At 38.9% G+C, this 8,843-nt stretch overlaps 1 long non-coding RNA gene across 1 annotated transcript; it reads right to left on the bottom strand.

The window, feature by feature from the left end:
- Positions 1 to 379: 379 nt before the first annotated feature.
- LOC107567199 (uncharacterized) lies at positions 380 to 1,200 on the bottom strand. The gene is made up of 3 exons (XR_001606607.1): positions 1,026 to 1,200; positions 740 to 935; positions 380 to 592 (listed from the first exon to the last, which is right to left on the bottom strand). It is a non-coding gene; the product is annotated as an uncharacterized lncRNA (long non-coding RNA).
- Positions 1,201 to 8,843: the final 7,643 nt, after the last annotated feature.

The raw sequence follows: 8,843 nt of genomic DNA, 5'->3' as shown, positions 1-8,843 counted from the left end.
TCTTTGGTCCCTATGTTGTGAAAAAGAGAATGAGTATGTTGTACACACCTGATCGAAAACGAAAAACCCGTGTTTGTCATCTAAACATGTTAAAAGCTTATCATACCAGAGAGTCGTCAACGCCAACGGCCGGTGCTGTGGAACAGACTGCAGGGCCCGTTGTCTCTTCTGTTGTGCTAGCCATGGATCTGACGCCATCTACTGTTACCTTGGGTGCGGACACGGATGGTGTGGTGCTTCGTCATACTTTTCAGCAGTGTGCAAGGTTAGCAAATTCAGAGATTTTAGAAGATCTTCCCTCATATCTTAATCATCTGACCGTGGATCAGAGAATAGACATTGAAAAATTACTTTCTGGTTCTAAATGTCTGTTTGGTGATGTTCCTACACAAACAAATGTCCTGAAACACGATATTAATGTGAACGGAGCTCGTCCTATTAAGCAACATGCTTACCGCGTAAACTCAATGAAAAGATCTGTTATGCATCAAGAGGTAGAGTATTTGTTGGAACATGATTTAGCAAAGTCCAGCTGCAGTCCTTGGAGTTCTCCATGCCTACTTGTTCCCAAACCCGATGGCACATTCAGATTCTGCACAGATTACCATAAGGTAAATGCTGTGACTGTGCCAGACTGTTACCCGTTACCTCGAATGGAGGATTGTATAGATAACATCGGTTCTGCATGTTTCGTTACAAAGCTTGATATGCTGAAAGGATATTGGCAAGTTCCACTCACCTCACAAGCTTCGGAGATTTCAGCCTTTGTAACCCCAGATAACTTCCTACAGTATACGGCGATGGCTTTTGGGCTTAGAAATGCCCCAGCAACTTTCCAGCGCCTCGTTAATATCGTTTTACATGATGTACCAAATTGCAACGCGTATCTTGATGATCTGGTGTTGTATTCGTTGAGTTGGACCGAACACATTTGCCTGTTGAGAACAGTGTTTGAACGACTTGTTAAAGCAAATTTAACACTTAACCTAGCAAAATGTGAATTTGGCAAAGCAACTGTCACGTACCTCGGTAAGGAGGTTGGTCAAGGCCAAGTACGACCGGTAGAGGCCAAGGTCACAGCCATAACGGAATTTCCGGTTCCTACTACCCGTAGAGAGTTGCGGAGGTTCTTGGGTATGGCAGGCTATTATCGTAGCTTCTGTAAGAATTTCTCGACTGTCGTGAGCCCTCTTACTTCACTACTTAACCCATCTAAATCTTATGAGTGGTCTGCTGAGAGCCAACATGCTTTTGATTTAGTTAAAACTTTGATGTGTAATGCACCCGTTTTAATGGCACCTGATTGTTCTCGAAATTTTAAGCTGGAGGTTGATGCAAGTGCCGTGGGTGCTGGTGCTGTTCTTATTCAAGAGGATGAGAATGGGATAGAACATCCTATTAGTTATTACTCTCGTAAGTTTAGCAAACATCAGCTGAATTATTCAACTATTGAAAAAGAAGCTCTTGCTTTATTGCTCGCAGTACAACACTTTGAGGTCTACCTTGGTTCCAGTAGTCTTCCGATTGTGGTATATACCGATCACAATCCTCTTGTGTTTTTAACTCGAATGTACAACCACAATCAGCGTTTAATGCGTTGGGCTCTTATTGTCCAGAACTACAATTTAGAAATCAGACATAAGAAGGGTTCGGAGAATGTTTTAGCTGATGCTCTTTCGAGAGTATAGTTGGTATGTGTTGTAGTTTTTTTTTTTTTTCAAATGAGTTTGTTCTTAAGGGTGGGAGTGTTATGTCCATATATGTCCTTGTGGGAGTGCCTGTGTTCTTGCGCACTCTCTCTCTCTCTCGCTCTATCTCTCTCTCTCTCCCCTTTCTCTATCGATCTCTTAGGCCGCCTTCCTTGACTGCTGATTGGCTCATGACGCTGTCAGTCATCATTAAGCAACTTGACGCCGACCTATCCGCTGCTGGTAAAGTTTTTGCCGGCAGATAAAAGGACACGGAGAGAAGTGAATGGAGACCTCTTTTGCTCCCTGATTTTTTTGCTGTCTTTTTACTCATTTTTGACTTGCTTTATTTGTTTATGCCAAAATCCTTGGTGTTTTTGTTCTGACATTTTTGATCCTTTCCCCTTTTTTGATTTGTCATTTCGTTTGGTTATTTTGTTACTTTGTGACTCGGATGAATCAGACATAAGAAGGGTTCGGAGAATGTCTTAGCTGATGCTCTTTCGAGAGTATAATTGGTATGTGTTGTAGTTGTATTTTTATTTATTTATTTTTTTTTTCAAATGAGTTTGTTCTTAAGGGTGGGAGTGTTATGTCCATATATGTCCTTGTGGGAGTGCCTGTGTTCTTGCGCACTCTCTCTCTCTCTCGCTCTATCTCTCTCTCTCTCCCCTTTCTCTATCGATCTCTTACGCCGCCTTCCTTGACTGCTGATTGGCTCATGACGCTGTCAGTCATCATTAAGCAACTTGACGCCGACTGCTGCTGGTAATGTTTTTGCCGGCAGATAAAAGGACACGGAGAGACGTGAATGGAGACCTCTTTTGCGCCCTGATTTTTGCTGTCTTTTTACTAGTTTTTGACTTGCTTTATTTTGTTTATGCCAAAATCCTTGGTGTTTTTGTTCTGACATTTTTGATCCTTTCCCCTTTTTTGATTTGTCATTTCGTTTGGTTATTTTGTTACTTTGTGACTCGGATGGCGTTGCTCTTTGAGCTTTGATGAGCTTATGCTCTATGACGTTTACCCTTTACTCAAGAGGAAGGTGGATAGGGAAGATGTCGTGCGACTTCCATTGTGCAACATTTAGGTAACTTTATCTGTTTAGACACCATAGGTAAGAGGTGAACGCCACCCCCTGTAAGTTTCATTGTTATTAGTTGAGAGTAGGGAAGTATATGGCGCTTGGCGCTGAAGATTAGTTTTTTTCTTTTCTTTCTTATGTTTAGTTAGGTTAGAGGTTTAAAACAAGGTAGAAGTGGTTTTGTTGTGTTTCTTTCTTTCTTTTGGCGTCACTAGCGTCCCCTTTCTCTTGGGTTGATTTGTTTTTGTTTTTGTTTCCCTTTTTCCTGAGTTGTAAATATTTGTACATATGGGTTGTCTCTTTAATGATTTATATTTTGTAGTTATATGGATTCTTTTCACCTTGTATATTAAATCACTTTCGTTGGCAGTTTGTGTCCCTGCATTGTCTCTTGGCTGCCTCCATCAAGTTTACAGATTTGCCACAGATTTAATGTTACTCCTTTTACCCCTAGACCATCTTAAAGGGTCGTAACACATTCCTTTTAAAAAGGATTACAAAAAGTAAAGAGAGCTCCATATTTTCAAATTATTTATCAGTACAAGTCAGTGACAAACTGACAAACTTGTGTGTTAAGTAAAAATGTGGTACAAATGCATTATCCAATGTTCCACTTTTAAAGCTTGGTTCCTGAAGTGGAGGTGTTTTTTAAGTTCAGCTCTTTTTTTTTCTTTTTCTCTTTTCACTATCTTTCTTCTATTTGCGTCCAAGAACTAATCAGAAGTGTTTATCAGCAGCTCAGGAAATGGCTTTCATCACTAGCACAGATTGCAGGGTGCAATGACCTTTTGTTTAGGGCAGCTAAATGGGGGAATTTCACAGCTTGCTGCTCAAGAGTAAGTGGTTGAGAAATGTGTTACGGCCATTTAGTCTCAGCATTACTTGAGTTTGATTACACAGAAGGAGTGTGGGTTGATGCTATTGCAAAGACATAATGTGCATGTGCATACACTCGTACTGTACATACTTGATCACAAAAACGAGACTAAAGCAAAGTGTTAAGAGAGCATGAGTGCTTGGTCTTTATAAGTCTGTCTGTATATATTTTTTATTTAAATGCTAGTAGCTGTAGAGTGTGAATTTTTGTCATTTAGCACTATGTAGAATGATAAGTGATGCTAAATATGTTTCTGAATATAATCTGAACATCTCATACACACACCAATGATAGTGGATTGTGACAGACATAAGTGTGTTTTGTGTATTTGACGTTCAGGATAATTTTTTGCAGAGCTGTTGTGGAACTGCATCTATACCAAAACTAGGGATGTATCTGCAGTCTTATTTGTATTGATAGGTTTGTAAAGGTGTTGGTGTAAGCATCAAAAACAGGCTGATATATTTAAGACAATAAACCTTGAGCCAAATGATCTAGGAAACTGCAAGTTTTATTTTTTTATTTCTTTGTTTGTTTGTTTGCTTGTATTCAAGGCATCATGTTTCAAGTTTTTGTTAGTGAAAATTATATTTTCCATTTAACTTTTAAAAACCAAAGATGACCATTGCATTGGCATGTAATTATATTTCTTTATTTCTATGGTTCATAGTAGCCCTACATTTTGATAAATAATAGCATATGAAAGCATATATAGCACATATAGCGTATATATATAAAGTTACTTCGTTTGCAAGCAAGGCTAAATAAATGTATAAAAAAGCTACTATAAAGCTGCATTTTCAATATCTCAAAAAAATATTATTAACAGAAGTCAATAATTTCCAATGGAGAGTAGTATGGGAGCTGCATTCTGACATGTGTATATGGAATTTTCTGATCCGATTTGAGCAACAGGTGCATTATATTATTTATTTTTTTTCCCAGCTAGGACGGGAGTGAGTAACGATGAGACGCAGCAGAATTCACAGGAACACAGACTTTAATAATCATCCAATGGGACCAGGAACACACACGCAGCGGAGAGAGACGACATTCAATACCAGACAAAGAAACTAGAATTGGAAACACTTTAAATACACAGGACTAGATGAGAAACACCTGGGATAAATAAACATAATAAAACATGAGGGAAAACTGGGTCATGGAACACGTGGGGAGCAAAACACAAGACACAGGACTGACAGACATATGCAACTAAATCCAGATGTGATGTATTTTAAAACGAGTAGTGCAAGGTGAAAATTACTAAAAGTTTTTGCATCGAAATGTGAATCCTTAAATGCTGTCTGTAAATGCTGTGTGCGGTTATGAATAATTATGTCTGAAATAATTAGTGTAGATTATCCCTAAAACCTATACTATACTAAACGTATTGGTGGACATTTGTTTTGTGTGGATATGTTCATACATGAATAATTTATTCATTTTATCATATCGACTGTGTAAACAAATTTAGGACAAAGGGAATTAATTATGATTTTTATCAGGAATTTTGACAGAATCACTGTTCTACGGCTTATCAACTGAATCAGCCAGCAATTTATTGAACAGCCTATATAACATCAACTCTACCAATCTAAGATATATAAACTAATCTAACACATAAACACATTCACTCACACAACCACACAAGTTACAGAAAGAGAGAAAGTGAAAATAAAAAATAAGTTTAAGAGAGTGGAAATGTGAAATCCCCAGTTTATAGCAGTATATGCAATTGCTTAGACCTGAACAACCATCAATCATTTAATTAACCCTCGCATTGAGTTTTATAATATAAATGTTAAAAGGTTTACTTGCATTGCCTGTGTTAGGGGATTTAATCTGTGGATTACTGTGGTGTCATCCGCTGAAAGGGGGTTTCCCTGGACGTTGATTTTGCTGGAAGTCTAGTAGTCGTTCTTGGTTCTGATGTCTTGGGGAGACCAATCGTTGGGCATTGGTTGAAGGATGGGTGCAGAGTCCTGTACGCTGGTTGAAGTTTTGAGGCGGGCACAGACAACGTCTGAAACACGGCTTTGCTGCAAAACTTAACTTAGAACACAAAACTCTCAACGGAAAAGAAAAGAAACTAAAGTAAAAGAAAGAAAGAAGAAAAGTGTGATGAGACTGGATGGTTTATCTCCACATGATGGTAGAGGAGCAACTGGCATGCAACCCAGAGCACAAAAGATTGTTCAAAAACTTAAAGGCAAAGAGCAGCGTCAAAAAGCAGAGGCAAAAGCAACATTTGTTTGTGTCCTGAGCTTTTAAACTTGGACACATTCCAAATGGTCTCTTGACCAATTAGACTTTGTCTTAGCTCTGGCTGTGACTACATTTCTCCTCCCAATACATAAATCAACATGTTATGTTATTAGTCACATGGTCCGAATATTCTTGCTCTTGCAGAGTATAATTTACACATTGGTTTCTATAACAAGAATCTGATACATTTTACAAAGCATTGATTTATAGAAACGTTTCAAGAAAGTATTTTCAAACTCATACATACCAAACTCAAATATAAACCTATAAACTATTCAATAGTTATGCAATGGACTGATATTTGCTCATAAGTCCTTTTAGCATAATTTTGATGTATTTATATAAGTAAAAGGCAGTCTCTGCGCCGTTCTGTGAGTGTGAGGGCATGCTCTGTGAGAAACAAATGGTCAAAAGGTCTAGAAGGAGTCTCAGTCTGGTCTCTGTCCTGAGTGGGAGGAAGTCAACCCAAGGAAGACTCATGATTTTCATCATGGTTTTACTCATGATGGTCATGATGTGTTGTCTCTTTGACCATTACCACAATTTCTGGCAACATTGTTGACCTGATGGCACAGACACTATTGGAAGTGAACTGAACTGAGCTGGATGATGACATCATTGAATCAACCTCATTGAATTGAACTGACTTTAACTGATAAACTGACTGTTTTCTATTGTGCTCTTGCATTATCAGCACACATTTTTCCTGTTTAACACTGTAAAGATGCTTTGACACAATCTGTATTGTATAAAGTGTCACATAAATAATGGTGACTTGACTTGATTAATCTTGGTTACTCTTCCCAAATTTGACAATCTCCTTCCTGAGATGAAATTATCAATCAAGTGTTCTTTGTTTTAATGCTGCAACCTGTTCAAAACTGCTAGTTAGTTTTACATGCTTCATATATTTTTATGGCCATCTATGTTGCTCGGGGCCTCTTTCTGGAATTTTCTTGTGCTCTTTCTTATTGAATCTTAAATGGTCTGATTTGCTCTGATATCCTTCAACTGCCACTAAGGGCAAATGTGACCATTGCATGAAAATACTTGTTTTAAGCCGACAGAAAAAAAAAAACACTGTGGTAAACTGCTCTGACATGAAGTTCAGATCTTAAGACTAAATCCGGTGACAGTCCTTTCAGTGCATTAGAGTAACGTTTCCTTGTATACATTCACTTATCTCTTGCCAACAGACATCAATCGATAAGTTGCGTTCTGTAGGAGAGCTTTATTCTACAGGGTTCCCTTACGTGTACACTGTATGTTTGAGGATGTGTCTTAGTCTTTGGAGAAAAAGATGAGGAGAGATCTAAAGACGAATCTGAATATCAAATCAAACGCGATGCAGTGATTGCTGCAAGAACTTGAGTGAGGTGATGCCGTGGCAGCTCTCAGCGTTCTGTATCTCTGAGGGAAAGACAGGATGCAGCTGATGGAACTCTTTGGGTGCTTTTGTGGCCGTTGAGTCTAAACAGTCCTGGCTCTGCACATCAGCCCCTGGTGAGCTGACAGTAATGTGCCCTGAAGGAGAGATCAATGTATCTCTGAGCTTTGGCACTCTCTGGATCTTGCTTTTTCAACAGACACTTTCTGCTGCTTTTGGCCATTAGCCAAACCAACATCGACATGCATGCAACCAACATCTCTTTCTTCTCCTGTCCTCCATTTCTTGGGCCATCAGTGCTGATGATGGGTTAAATGAGAATGTAAGCCAGTGTAACAGGCCTCCATTTCAGGGTCAAAGATGAAGCAAAGGAAATATTCTAGAATCTCTGTGTGTTCAATGAGCTCTCCAGTAGACGCTGTGATTCTTCTTCAGCAGGCAGGTTGGTGCTGGGGATCAGAGGTCAGATGTAGATGAAGCTTTTTCCAATTAAATGTTTAGGAGTTGAAAGCGTGAGGTAAGGGGCTGCCGGTGGGTTGATGAAATGATGTGTCTCCTCTAATGGGATGGTAGAGGGGCAGCTCAGAGGGGCAGGAAAGTATCAGCAATTCATCGTCCTGCCAAAGCCTGTCTGGCCCTTGGGCTCAGTGTGCTACTTATTGGTCTGTACAGAGGGACAGTGCCAAAGGTCCCATGTAATATAGAAAGGTGTGATGGTGTTGCAATTCGTTTGCCCGGGGACATTCTTTCACCAGATCTGGCTCTGCTCTCAGTGTTATTGTGCACCTGGGTCTCTATGAATATCTGCGCACAGGATGTTCGGTTAATAATACAGCCATTGTTCAGTGGATATGATGAAGAATATGCACCATTATCATTTTAAGTGTTCTTGCATGTTTTCAGTCCATTTGGTGGGGTTTATTGGGAACATTATTTGTTAAATTTCACCTTGGCTTATTTCAAATGTGTCTTTTAGAATCTGCAATTACTAACTTTACTGATGTACAATAAGTGCCATTACAATAATAATAATAATAAAAACATTGGCTGCTAATGTTGCATCAAGAATAACTGAAGTAGGGTATCCTGAAGATTTGTCAGGGAGGACAGTCAGTCCATCAAAGTCACAAAGGAACCCAAGCTTAGCTGTGAGACTGTACTATGAATTAAAAATTGCATGTATAGCCTAAATACATGGCCGAAGTCCCTTTCAATGAAAGTGTTCACTCGGTGAACATATTTACAACACAGCTATTTTGGGCATGCAACACCAACTCTTGTCTACTTGAATGGGGAAATGCCTAAATCTGAAAAATCTGGAGTTACATAACTCCAATTTAAATAATATATTGCAAATCAGCAACAAAGTCTGACATTAACTGCCCCATAAATGTTATTTAAACTTATGTAATATTAAAAAAAAATGTAAATTGTAATTGTAAATGTAAATGTAAAGTTCTGCTGATGTGCATGTGCAGTCCTAAGTATGTGTCTCAATACACTTGTTTCTGGAGCTTTTGTTGACAGCAGCAGTGATGG

The sequence above is a fragment of the Sinocyclocheilus grahami genome, unplaced genomic scaffold (genome assembly GCF_001515645.1).
Source record: "Sinocyclocheilus grahami isolate Dianchi unplaced genomic scaffold, SAMN03320097.WGS_v1.1 scaffold1133.1, whole genome shotgun sequence".
Taxonomy (NCBI): Eukaryota; Metazoa; Chordata; class Actinopteri; order Cypriniformes; family Cyprinidae; genus Sinocyclocheilus; species Sinocyclocheilus grahami.
The sequence above is the reverse complement of the archived record's forward strand: the minus strand, read 5'-3'. Positions and strand labels throughout refer to the sequence as shown.